The following is a 14,024-nucleotide window of genomic DNA, read 5'->3' as shown; positions in this document are numbered from 1 at the left end:
TAAGCCATTAAAAATGAAAACCATGTGAGGACATCAATTACCTAGCAAGGACAGGGCTGGGAGAAATACCTGCTCCCCAGATACAGCTCCACGAGTCACTTCCCCCAAATTCACTGGCCACCTATGTATGGGCAGGCGTGTCCTCTGTAGCTGACAGAGAATAGCTTAACTTCTAGATTTGAGGCTAATGAACTGTGCTGGGTTCTGCTACTCAGCTACTGCTCTCATAGCGTTTCTCCCAGTCTTGCCAGATATATTTTGCTTTGGGTAAATTGACATAGCCTGCGGAAATCTATGAGCTTTCCTTACCCAGAGGAAAAGAGGGATTTGGGGATCCTGTATCAAAGCCAGGTACTTAAAGTCTGTACATAAAGCATATCTCATCCGAGAGGTAAAGGGGAAACAGATATAGTTGCTTATTCCAAATGTGTGCCTTTGAGGGCAAACCATTGGCCTCTTTGGGTCTTAGTTTGTTCATCTGAAAAAATAGATTGGGCCTCTGTGTAATGGAATTTCAAAGTTCAAAATTAAGCAATTTTCTAGGAGGCCAAATTGGGATTTCCCCAAATCTCAGATGTTGAGTTGTCACTTCCTGGGATTTCTAAACCTTGATCTTCCCCATCTGGGACTTTGTAGTGGGTCACAGTGAGAGATGAAGCACTGTAGATATTCCTAAGGACTATTCTGACCATCTATCAATCAATGGGGCAGGAAGAGGGCAAGAAGGCCAAGTAAGCCTTTAATAGAACAGGAGCTTCTGGCAAAGCCTGTCCACTTTCTCCCTATTCACTCTGCTCCAAATCTGGCTCTGTGACTTCAGAACACACAAGAGCTTCTCAGAGTTTATTTGGTTGGATTATCTACTAGCTGGTCTTGCCCTGCTAAAAAGACCAGAGGACTTCATTAATTAAGGCCCATGGGCTATCATCTAGAAGGGCACTTTCCTTTTCCAGGGGTCAGATTAAGTCCCATTGATTGGGATCCAGGGGCACTGATTTTTTTTTCCAAGGATGGGATGTCAGATGTGTGAATTTATCAATTTGGGGGTTGGAGATCCCAAACTTCAATGCAGCTCAGGAATTTTTCTGCAACTTATAATTTTAGAGCATTGCCCAAGACACTTGAACCAGGTCTTTCTGACCCCAAGGCTGGCCCTCTACCTACCACACTATGCTACCTCTTGGCTTCAACTCATGGCATCCCAAATCAAGATCAGAATAACCATTTCATCAGGTCATGCAACAGCAAGGTTTACTTGTTCAGAGAACCCCATGTTCTCTGAATAAATGGAAGCTAGTTCAATCATCCTCTCCTTTAGTAAAAGAAGAAACATTAAAGACATTCTTCTACTTATTACGAGATAGAGCAACATGAACAAAATAAGGGCAATTCCCGCCTCGATATTTAGGATGATGAACACAACCCCAGAACTTCAAGCCCCAACTTGAGTTTCACTCTGGCATGCACGTACTTACTTTTTGAAGTGGCCGGTGTGCAGAAGTCAGTCTCCTCTAGAAGCAGTCTTTCTTCTGAAAAGAAAGATGGGAAAACCAAGGTTAATAACACATCAAGGTACATACTGGCCCTAGTTCTCTGAGACTTAAGGAAGGCGGTGGAAGGAACCCCATGAAGATGACAAGCCAGTCTTGTACTCTCCAGTTGCATAAAATGCAAATGAAGATGCATTGCTCTAGGTGTGTTTCACACCTATAATATAATTACAGCAGAAATGAAAGAGCACCTGGGCCTTGGCCTTTCCAAGGAATTTGGAAAGTTATTCAACTCCAAGGTATTCAAGAGTTGGCCTGATAAGAAACACCTTTCAGTTTGCATTAGGACAATGCTGCCAGAGGAGCTGAAGCAACAATCAAATTTTTGCTGCGTCTGTATTCACGTGTGAAAATGACTGGCACCAAAAGGGCCATTGGAGCTATTGCTATTGGAGGAATCAACATACTCTGAATGTTGTTTGAATGTTTTCCACATTTATACAGCAAGATAACAGGATTGGATAATGACATCACTACTTAATATATTCTGAGCATTGCAGGCCTGGTGGGATTTGGGGAAAAACACAAGAGAGACCGCTTGAGATGCAAAGATTTTTATTGATTTAATTTGGGGAGAACACGTGGTGTTCTTCTCATCATGTACATTCCTCTCAGAACATTTGGAATGTGGCAGATACCTAGGCAACAGGAGAGGTGACATGGGAGGCAAGACCAAGGTTCTGCTGTCCCTCTGTATATCAAACATGAAGTTCTAAGTGCCTACTGTGTGTAATAAAGCCCTGAGACATACTATGAGCCATTGGGTTGAACCTCTCAGTGGCACAGGCGAGTCCCTAGGAATTCTCTATTAAGTGATCCAGGAATTGTATCATATTGGAAAAGCCACCTGTCTTCCCCACAATAACAACAACAAAGACAATGAGGTCTAGCTTTAGGACTACGAGCTAGGAGATGCTAATATCAACCCTTTGGTTCTTCCAGTGTCTACTAGACTGTCACGAATGGCCATTTTTATGCCATGCCAGCCATTGTGACTGCCACCAACTGTGCTGTGGCCAGGAAGTTGGACTCTTATTTTGACCCCAACCTTAGCAATTTTCTTCTGGGCTGAAAAGGAAGTCTGCTCAAAGTTTCCATTTTCTCAAATCTTACTATTGCACAGAGTGCAGCAATGTCCCTTAGACCTAGAGTTGGTTTTCCCTTACAAAAGTCTTTCATGGACGTTCTGAATGGGCAGGATCATGAGAAAGAGGTCCACGTGGGCTTGGAGAGGGAAAAGGGAAACAGATGGCCAGCCTCAATGAGTGACTTTATATGGCATTTGATCACAAATAATGGGGGGGGGTTGCCTTATTGAATGACACTGTCATTTTCTTTGGTTGTTGTCTGCACCACTTTTGAGGGGATTTCCCATCTACATGCCTGGATTTATGGACAGTTGACTAGTTTGGCTGGAGGGAGAGAGAGAGGCAAAGCTGTTTATCCCCTGGAAGTTAGGGCTCTGTGGAGCTTCAGTCAGCCATCTAGTGTGAAACCAATCCTTTGTCTAAGATCTTCTCCTGACTACTCTGCTCTGATCCTCAGTTTCCCCCTCAGTGAAATGAGGGAGTATATTAGTCAACCTCAGAGGTTAGGGTTTAGGGCAGCTGTGCTTTATCAGGGCAAGATCTGCATCCAGATCCTTGCAAAAAACCCAAGTGAAAATCCTGACAACTGGCTGTGTGACCTTAGGCAAGTCGCTTTCACTTTTCTCAAAGGCCTCAGTTTCTAACCAGGTAAGAGTAGGGAATTAAGAGTCAGTCATCTCTGGGGCCTCTCCCAGCTCAGCTCTAGGCTTCAGCTCCCTCCGCTGTGTGCCTGGCTTGGTAAGCCATACAGCAATCCAGCACTGTGGAAATGTCAGTGAGGAGATTATCATTATTACGGTGTTTCACGAGGGAAACTATGTAAGTCCATTACTGATTTAATCATCATACTTTTGTTCTATTACTTAGGGATTCACATGTTCGCCATTTAATGTCTTGTGGCTTTTACAGAGCTGTTAATGTGTGTACTTAAGCACTCTAAAGTACTTAGCCAGGAGGCTGGGCTCTCCCCTCCCTCCTCCTGCCTCCCCCTCCCCAAAGAGCCAGAAATTCAAGTCTCTGAACAAACTCCTGAAAGTCACTGGCTGGCTGGCTGGCTCTAGGTCCCCCCATTGGACAGCTTTGAGGTATCTGAATCAGTGACTTTGGCTACAACTTTAGGAATTGTGGGCTCCAAGTGAAGAGCAACTTCCATATGGATTGTTGCTGAACTTCAGACATCTTCCAAGAGGGAAGCACAGGCACCCTGGAGTCTTGGCTACCTTGTTCTCATGGAGGGCTAGATCAGTTGCAATGGGCCTTTGAAAGAAGCAGTGTAATTCGGTGGAGGCACAGTGGACACAGAGCCAGGAGGCCCGAGTTCCAGGTTTGCCTCTGCCTCTAACACACTGCAGGATGCAAGTCATTTCGCCCTTAAGTCTCATTATCTTGTCAAATGGACCAGATGAACCTGTCCTGCTTATTGTGGAGAGACTCTCAGAAGCCATTGGTTAGACAAGCATGAAGTGTCATTACAAATATGGAAGGGAATAGGGGAGGAGCACCAAACCAGGAAAGGCCTCCTGAAGGAGGTGGCACTTAGGCTGGGCTTTAAGCTCGGGCAAGGAGTACTTTCTAGGAAGCCAAGAAGATGAGGAAGAGGAGCATTTCAGCATGCCTACAACGAGATGGAGAAATAGCCCCAGAAAAATGCTTTAAAAGAGAAAAACTGTCCACTTTTGTTTTCCAATTGTCCAAAGAGTGACGGGTGGTCAAAAAGCCCCCAAGAGATCATGCTAGAACCACTTGCATTCCTGCAATGTCCCCAAATTGGCCATTTCTCAGAGCTAAACAATAAACAGCATGATTACCTCTTTGGCCTCTCCCAATCTTCACCCTCCCACCCTTCACTTTCAGTTTCTGAGCATGTACTAAATAGTTTGAGCATAAACATGTTTGAAGCCAAAAGTCAGTAATGAATCGATCATGCTTCACCTTTCAGGGGGCCCAGCAAGTGCCCACTGCCAGCTGTCACACAATGCTCCCCAGCCAAAACTCACTGATGAGTCTGCTCCTGGGCCATTTTGGTGCTCTGGGGAGCTTTGTTTAAGATCGAATTGAAGAGCTATCATTTATAATTTAACAGTTTCTCAAATGAAGTTGGATTTCATCTCCCTATCCATTCTTTAACAGTACTCTACGGGGGCTATCACTGCACAAAAGTTGAAATAAAAGTCACCTCGAAAAGGTTATGAGAATTTGTAACTGATGGCCAACATCCTTGGAATTCACTTAATTACTCTATACTAAAAAAAAAAGGAAGCGATTTTCTCTCATGCTACCTATTTCCCTCCCTCTTCCAATCCAATTGGATGTTTTCAATGCTAGGAAATTGCATTTATTCATGGGAATTTCTTGGACTCCGGGGCGCTTCTGCATACCCACTGGCTGATGACCCCTTGTTGGTTTAATACTCGGGACATCATTTAAGATTTGTGGTCATTCCAAATTCAGCTCCTCTAACTTGGATTCTAAGACTAGATTTAGACTACTGGAAAAGGGGTAATGACAGTGGGTTCTCAGCTAACAGATGCTGGAGAATTTGAGTCTTGATAATTTGCCCAAGACCATACGTGTAGCTAGTGGTAGGCCCAAAGGAAGATGCTAGGCTCAGACACAGAAGTCCCAGATTCAAATTCAGCATCTGCCCCATAGTAGCTATGCAACCATAGAAAAGTCACTTCTATATATGCCATATAAACTTCAGGCAACTCTCTAAGACTATAAATTAAAGCTAGATTAATGACCAGATTTCCCATTCTAGGAGTTCTTTACAGTGATAAAATCATTAAACTACATTCTAAGTATAGGAGAAATCTCCCCTTGGGTCTTCCAAATCCTTAATTTTTCAGACAAGAAGGAAACCGAGGGTAAATTGGGGAAAGTGAACTGCCAAAGGCCCCACAATTAAGAAATGGCAGAGTTGAGATTCAATTCCAGGCGTCTGACTCCAAACTTGGTTTCCTTTCCACTTTCTACTCTTGTAGCTAAACTGCCCATGTTGCACGAGAATCAGCGAGAAGGCATGTTTTGAGGGTCATGTGAAGAAACTCCCAAACTGTCAAACTCCCAGCCTCTTCCCCATTCCCAGACCCCAGTGGTTTACAGATGCATCTTTAGTATTGTGCTACAGAAATAAATTAACTGACTTCATCTTGTTGCTTCTTCTGAGTCAAGAGATTTACTATTCACTAGGGCTGTTTTAAGTCTCTAATTAAAGAAATTGGCAGAGCACCTGAAAGTTGTATTTTCTTAAAGTAAAATATAAAGCTTAGTAACAAAGAAGAAATCAAATTGCTCCACTGACAACATTTCTTCACTTGTCATTCTGTCTCCACATTCTTTTATTCCTCTCTGCCCACTCCCTCTCTGAATTTTGATCCCTACATTCTTAATTTTGGAATATTTTCTCATCTAACCTCATTTTACAGAAAAAGCAACTGAGACCCAGAGAGACACCCTGTCAGTGTCACACAGGGAAGATTCAGAGTTGTTAGGATAGGATCTTTGACTCCAAATTTCTTCCCACTGCACCATACTGTCTCTAGCTCTACTGGGACCAATCTTAAGGTTGATTTATCAGAAAGGGGATTCCTTGGTCAAGAGTTTCCAAAGCTTTGGCTCAAATGGGAGATCTGCCCTTTAACCCCACATCCCTTCCAACTAGTGGAGGGCGCCACGTACTGGTCAAAGATTCTGTACACTGGGCAAAAGGGTAAAAGGGATGGAGTTTTGCTTTGGCATGTTCCCTCCTTTCAAATCCCCCACATATGTTAAACTGTATGCCTGCTACATGCTAGGGAATTGGTAGAGTATATTGAATGGTGGATGGAGAAAACAGTAAATATTGTGATGTGAAGGTGGTAGCTTGAAAGAAGAAAAGGACTTTGAGGGACAGAGAAGAAAAAGTAGGAGGTAGAGATTCCAGGCATGGGGAAGTCTGTGGACAACTGGAAGCAGGAAAAGGGCATGCTGAATTCAGGGAATAGCAGTCTAGGCTACCTGCAACACAGTCTGTGTGTAACATAAGCCAAGAGAGAGATTGGAGGCTGACTTTAGAGGGCTGAGGAACTCACATCTTATCCTGGTGCCTTGAGGCAGGAAGCCCACAAGTCCAACCTGTTTCTGGCCCTCTCAAATGTCCCCAATACATATGAACTTAGCCTTGCCTAGAAGGGCTCTTGTAAGAAAACAGACTCATGGGAACTTCTGCTAGCGATCTTGGCACCAGAGTCATCCTTTAAGTATTTGGGGAGTCTAATCATTTGAACAACTGTTATACATCACCAAACCACCCATTCATCTAGTTCACATATCTCTATTTCCTCCCAAAGAGACTTTTTGCAATCATTTGCTAAAATCTAGGTAAACTGTGTCTCCAGCCTAAAGATAATAATAGCTAGCACTTAGACAGCACTTACTGGTTTGCAGAATGCTTGGATATTGTATGTATTTTGTTTGAACCTTACGGTAAGTCTGGGAGACTGTGTTAGGCTGTTCAGCTGCAAGGCTGATCCAAGTCTAGGAAAACTGACACAAAAGCAACTAAGGGTAGGCTGGTATGGCTTGCTTTGTAAGCTCAAGCCAACTCTTTCCTTTTTTAGATGTTCACTAACCATCCCTTTAATTATGTATTATAGAATTTTGCCAGGAATCAAAGACAAAATCGCTGCCCTTAAAGTTTGCAGACTCCACTGTCTGCTCTTTTTTTGACAACTGGGGGCTTATTGTCCTTGTTAAGCTCTGCCACAACTTTCCCACAGCCTGTACCAATATTCCTGAGAGAAGTGAAATAATCCCATCTAGAAAGTCTTCCAATCTCCTTTCTGGCTCCAGTGACTTCAGCTCCTCAAGGGCTATCCAGGCCATCTTCCTAGCTTTCTATTTTCCCATGAAAATGTAAAGTTACTATTATTGGCTGAGGGATGAGCCGCTGTTGAGGATTATCAGAGGCAGACAGTGCACAAAAAATGGAAGGAAAAGGGAAGAAAGTGCAGCAAATGTGGAAAGTAGTGCCCTGCTGCAAAGGTTAACTATGGGGCCAAGACACTGAAGAAAGGGGCAAACAAGGCCTAACACTCTTACAGGGAATGTACATCAAAGTGAAGTCCAATGCCACCAGCCAGTCATCAGACGAGGAAATGTCACAGGGCAGGGTCATGGAAATGGGCCTGTTTGGGGTGCTGGTGAGGCTCCTAGGGGTAACGGAGAGGGAGATGGAAGCTATGAAGGTTGAAGAGGTCAAACAAAGAGGCCAGCTTGCTCCAAGTGACATCATCATAAATACTGAAGCTGCCCAGGCAGTTGGGTAGACTCCTCTTGGCCAATCTGCGAGAGGTCATGGGATGAAAGATACAGGACAAACAGGCACAGAGGGGCAGGGATCTGCAGTGGTGGAAGGAACATCTACATCGGAGCATCCTCAGCAATTAGCACAGCCTTTGCACAAAGTAGGCACCCAATACATGCTTTGAATGCTAAAAACAGGCACAAAAACCATGAAGCAAACTAGATCTGACCAGCAGTTCTGACTGCTACAGCTGCTAGACTGAGCCATTTTCCAGTTAAATGCTGAACTGTCCATGGTGATTAACCACAAGAGAAGTACAGAGGATTAAGTAAAGCTCAGAGAACTCCTTTCTTCCGTTTCTCTGCAAAGAGTTCTCAACCTCCCAAAGGTGAAAAGATCATGCAGTCACACGCCCCCTTGTCTCTGAGGCAGCTCAGCTTTGGAGACTTTTCATTCACAAAGACGAAATGTGCTTCGCCTGTCCTCTGGTCTGCAAAAGACACAGAACCACAGAAGACTTCCAAACGCCACCTTTCCAGAGATTCCCAAAGGGGAATACACCACCAGCAGTGGCTCTCCATGTGGATGCTGGAGAGATGGCCTCCCACTGTGGGTGAAAGCCGAGGAAGCCGGGTGCCATACCTCCCAACCAACCCAAAGCAGCAGAAACAGCTTTTAACCCCCCTCCCCATCCCTAAACCTCTAGATGACTGAGATGGGCAAAGGGCACCAGAATGAGGCAAATGCAATGTTTGAAAAAATCCTACCTTCGCACTGCGCCCACTAGTCTTAGCTAGCCCTTAGAGGTTCAGGGCTGCTCCTGCTGTTGAGAAAGGCAATCTATCACTGGAGAAATTGCAAGCAGGAAAACTCATCCCTCTCATTTTCTCCTCAAAATGGGGGAGTTAGAGGGGGAGGGAGCCATGCTAGACAGGGAGCCCTACAATTCACTCTGCTCTTCTGCTGCCAATCCCCAGGATAGGAAGGATTCTTCAGAAGAATGGCAAGAAGCATATGTTAAATCATGCTATTCTCAGGCATTGGGCTACACTGGAATTTTCAAACATTTTAAAAAAATTTTAAACTCCCAAAGAGAAGCAACACTCAAGCTGGGAAGATCTATGGCACTTGCTGAAGGTTCCAAGCCTATGCTTAGTCTGAAGACATGCCACCTGCTATGGGGGCAGCCCATTCCCACTAATTGTGGGCAGGGGGGCAATCTGGCTTGTGGGTGCTTCTGTCAGACCTTGACCCAGTATCTATCTCAGTCCCAAGGGCTAAACTCAGGTGGGTCCTGACCATGTGCTCCTCCTCACCTTGGATAAGGTCTATCTGTCAGTGTCCAACTAGCAATAGAAATGGTTACCAGCCCCAAGAGAACTTGGGCACCTGCCCCCACCCCCCATCTGGGCCTCACTGTCTGCCATGGGGGGAGGCCAGACTCTGGCCTCCTCACTTCTCAGCCCTGCATCACAACACTGGCTCTGGTGGGGCTGGCTCAAATAAATGTTAATGAATGACTCCTCCAGCTTTGGCTCTGAATGCCAACAGCAAGGAACAGCCTGTAAAAGTGGGCTAGCAGGAGAGAGCTGGCAGCACTCAGGCACCCTCCCTCCTCCAAAGCAACTACAGGGCTGAGCCTTCTGCCCCTAGGGCCACTCTCCACACCACCCAAGCAAAGATATAAGGGCCACAGGCAAGCACATCCACCCAGGCTTTCTGCCACCCACCCAAGTCCCCAGCCGGGATTTCCAGAAGGCATTCCAGCCGGGGCTCCTAGTCAGCCATTCTCAAGAGCCCCAGGATGTGCCTCAAGAGAAATAGAGAAATCTCCCAAGAAATAGGGAAGGGGGCAGGGAAGAAGGGACCTAGAAGCAGAAGCAGAAGCACAGGAGGGCAGTTGTCAGGCCAGTGGGGAGCAGAAGCCCTCTGAGTCAGGATCCCAGGCTGAACCTATGGAATGGGTGAAGTTAGGAGCTGCCCTCGGGGTGCACTGGGTCTGGCGCTGACCCTGGTGCCCCGAGTCCTGAACCAAATGCTCAGGACTGGCCTGGGGCAGAAAGGTACCAAGTGCGCACGCACTGAGAGCTCCAGCCTGGGAGCCTAAGCGGGTGGGGACAGCCAGTCAGCCACAAACTGCAGGGGCAGCTTGAAGAGGCAAGATTCCTGCTATCAGGGAACTCTGGCCAAAGGGGTCAAGCCAAGCCTAGCCAAGCCCAGTCTGGCCCAGCCCAAGCGGAAAGCACGCGCACTCGGGTTGGAGTGTGCTGGGGGGAGCCAAACTTACCGCGGGCGCCGGCGGGAGGGCGTTCTCGGCGAGCGGGCGGGCGCACGCACGGGGTCCCCCCGGAGCTGCCTGCGCCTGAGGAAGGCGGACAGGAGCAAGCCGTGCGGAGTGGAACCCGGACGGACAGCGGAGAAGGCTGGGCCGGAGTCCAGGATGGAGTGCGCACACTGCCTCTCCTCTGTGCTCACCACCTCACCTCCCGCATAAACGCAGAGGCTGCCAGGCTGAGGGAACACTGAGCTGGGACTAAAGATAGGAGGAGGGAAGGGGGGCCAGAGGAACCCTGCAAAAGCCCTCCTTGGGAGGGTGACGGGCTGCTCCACCAGAGGAGTGGAAAGGAAAGCAGGGGACCCAGTGAGGCACCTCGCTGAGCTCCCTCCTGCAGTAGATTGCGCATCACCTTCCACGAAGGTGAGGGGGTGGGGTGGGGTGGGAGACTGCCGGGGCAAAGGGAGTCACAGATACACTGGGGCCCAGGTCACAAAGCGGGGCTCCGCTACTCTCTGCTTGGCAGCAGCAAGGGCCCTTTACCAAACTAACTTTCTGGGGGAGGGGGGCTCCGGATAGCCAGGAGACCCTGCCTCAATGCGGCAGGAGAGGCGGGGCAATATGCAGCCAATCACCCCTTGCCACCGCACCCCCTCCACTTCAGTCTGCCTCACTGCCCCCCTGTAGCCTGCTAGTGAGCTCAGAACATTTCGGGGGCTAGAAGCACCAGAGGAGAGAGTGGGATGAGTCACTAACGGGAAGCTGGGGAGAGGAGAGAGGCAGGCACATATCCTTCCTTATCTGTGGTTCCCAGAGAGGGATGGAGCCAAATATTTTAGCTTTGTCCCCCAATGGTTCCCCAATATCCTCATCTACCAGCAGGAGGCAGGCCAGTACTATCCTGGGGGGGGGAGGGGGAGAACTCATTTAAGTAGATAAGAACCCTTGGTGACCATCTACTCCCTTGCGGGAGATGACAGAAGTACCTTGTAGGCCTCTTTTCCCAACGTCCCCTGGGGCCAAGTGAGAGCAAGTACCTCAAGGGAAGGGAAGACACCTCCAGCTCCCTTCCCATCAAGCCCCTGGTCTGCATTACAAGGCTCCTAGGGCTCAGAGGGGTTTCTAGCCTGTGGCGACAGGAAGCCTCAGCTAGCTCCCTGGCCTGAGGGCTCTCTGCCCAGAGCTCAAACCACAGTCACCCAGAAGCAGGGAAGCTGCCCATTTGTAACTGGAAAGTTTCTGCTCCTCTGAGGATGCTTAGCTCCAAAGGCTTGAATGAAGGCAGGGTAATCCCAGCCTACCTACATTGGGCCATTGGACTTGGACAGTTGAGAAAGGGGGTGCCCTGGGCAAAGGCTGGGTACCATTTTGCTTCTGAGCTTTCTACTGTTGGAGTCCAGGGCAACTAAGAATGGGGAGGAGGTTCTGTGCCTTTAGGGTGGGGAATTGAATCTTCAAAACTCATCCTAGCAGTACAAGGGGGGGGGCACAGAAACAGAGACTCCTCTCCTCCTGACAGGGGGCACATAAGAGAGGGAAGCCCCCCAGATTGGCTGGCTAACCAGCAGCCAGGCTGAGTGTGCTGAAACACGGCAATGCAGCAGTGGCGTTTGCTGGTCAGGGTGCCCAGGTGGGACAGCAGGAAACTTAAGCTGGCCAGTACCAGGGCCCCTGAGTCCTCTCCTGTTTCGCCATTTGCTAGAATGGGGATAGGGACTTGGGAGAGAGAAACAGTAAGAAGTGGGATTATCAGTCTTAAGTGCTGCCCCCTGCCCATTCCCAGGGATCTGAAAAGGGGCATGGGCCTGGCACCTGCAGCCTGACTTGGGAGGTCAGCTCTCCTTGGCTGAGTTTAAATAAGGAAACACTGAGATCTCGGGCCATCTGTTGAATGTCATAAACCTGGGCGCAGCAGTCTGACAAAGCAGGATGGGATTTTTCCATAATGTCTTTCCAATCTCAGACTTTGCCTCCATCACAGTGAAGTTACAGACCATGAGGCTGGGATGCCAGGCAGCGCACAAATTAAAAACAATGCACTGGCTCTCCTCTTTCTACCATTGCCCCCTCCCTGAAGCTTCTGCAGGCACCTGGGTATTTCTTTGTCAGCTGTAATTAGAAAAGCTTCAGGGCTTCCAGCCACCCAAACTCGCTTAGCAGTGGAGCTGCTCTCCAGTCCCAGTTCTACAGAGGGCAGTCCCTTAGAAGAGGTGATGAGCTCACAGCATCCTTCAGCAGATGGAGGGGGAGGCATGGGGAAAGGAGAAGCAGCACCCAGCTGGCCTCATTCCTGCCCTTGAAGATCCAAAGACCCTCCTTTGCCCCCGCTACTGGGCAAACAGCTCACTTGTCCCTGATGCCCCTTGAGCCAGGCTGCCTTTCTCCCCAAAGGAGAAAGAAGGGAGTAAAGAATTATTTTTCTAGCCCAAATGAAAACATTTAAGGTGAGTCAAGGGAAGGGCAGCATCTCCTCTTGAATTAGAGCTAACAAAACTGACAGATGGCATCCTGTGAAAGAGACTTCCATTGCAAGCTTCTTATCATGAGGAAAGAACCCAGAAGCTTGCAGTCCAATCTCTTGCCTTTTTATTCTTTTGTCCCATTTTGTTCTTTCCCTTCCCAGGAACCCAGGTGCCTGCTAAGTAAGGGCCTGTCCAGTGCAACCCAGGGTAGGGTATCAACGAGCTGTTAGAGTACCACCCACCAGCGCACAAACACACTAGCACACAGTGAACTAGATGATTCCAAGGTAGCCCCTACCAGTCAAAACTACCTGCTGAAAAACTGGCCCCCTTGAAGCTTGTCATCTCTGCACTAACCCAGCGCTCTTCAATGCCCCATTCTAGCCAACGCTTCCTCCTTTCCTCATTGGCCTGCTGCAATAGTGATGGCTCAGATTGTGGCATCCTGTTAAGAGCCTGAGACATTTTGCAGCTGTTCTCTCACAACAGCCCGGTGCAGTGGGCACTATTATTTCTGCTTTATACAGATGAAGAAACTAAGATTTTCTTAAATGACTTATTTGACAATTCAAATTCCTGTGTAATAGTCTCGCAATACCCTACTCGCACTTTTTGTCAAAACAAGCTGAACCCTTTCCAGCCATTGCCATGGCAAAGCTGTCCATTAGGGGGCTGCTGAAGCTAGAGCAACAAATAGGTTTAGTTGCCAACCCTACAGCCCATCACTGTGCTAAAAACCTTCTACACAAATGAGGAAGATGAGCCGTTGAAGCTTCTAGGAAACTGAGGTAAGGGGGAGTGGGAGGAGGCCAGAGTCCTTGATTTTATCCATTTTGGTCCACGGATGCAAATGGTTTGTGAAAGGAGTGCCAGGTCTAGGGCCCTATTGGCCATGGGTTCCCAGAGGTTGTCCACTGAGGTGAGGCAGGAGAGAGGCCTACCACATGTGCTGACAGCAGAGTCCTGAAGGGACCTCTGGCCCCTACCCCTTGCTGCTAGTTGGTTTAGGACTGAGCATTGCAGTAGGCAAAAAACCGGATTCTACCAAGTTCTGAATTTGAGGCGGTTTTCATGCTCGCTCGTGTCTTTACTTGCTACTGACTGCACTGCCATCCTGGGCACAGCTAGGTTACCATCCATGGTTGGCATACTCTCCTTCTCTTGCACCTAGCAAGGTTTCCTGCTGGCTATTGCATGTGACACACCGAAGAGAAAAACATCAGGCTACATAGAGAGCCCAGAAATGACTCAGGCTTATTCTAGGTTTGCTGAAAAGTGACGGTGACACGCTCATTTGCATAAACAATAGCCATTGACCAGATGGGGTATGTATAATATCCTTGCCATACCTAGTTCCCATTC

General features: G+C 47.9%; 1 protein-coding gene across 3 annotated transcripts in view; it reads right to left on the bottom strand.

The window, feature by feature from the left end:
* HTR2C (5-hydroxytryptamine receptor 2C) overlaps positions 1 to 14,024 on the bottom strand; it is a 149,344-nt gene that overhangs the window by 91,097 nt on the left and 44,223 nt on the right. The window contains exons 1-3 of one of the 3 annotated variants that reach the window (XM_056809476.1): positions 10,213 to 10,429; positions 8,693 to 8,748; positions 1,476 to 1,529 (exon numbers count right to left, since the gene is read on the bottom strand). The gene's annotated coding sequence lies outside the window, so the exon portion shown is untranslated. Of the gene's footprint in view, positions 1 to 1,475; positions 1,530 to 8,692; positions 8,749 to 10,212; positions 10,670 to 14,024 lie in introns of those variants that run through there. The other 2 variants (XM_007507535.3, XM_007507534.3) reach the window with 2 other exon arrangements.

Source organism: Monodelphis domestica, chromosome X (genome assembly GCF_027887165.1).
Source record: "Monodelphis domestica isolate mMonDom1 chromosome X, mMonDom1.pri, whole genome shotgun sequence".
In the NCBI taxonomy this organism is placed as follows: domain Eukaryota; kingdom Metazoa; phylum Chordata; class Mammalia; order Didelphimorphia; family Didelphidae; genus Monodelphis; species Monodelphis domestica.
This window is presented reverse-complemented; position numbering and strand designations above follow the sequence as displayed.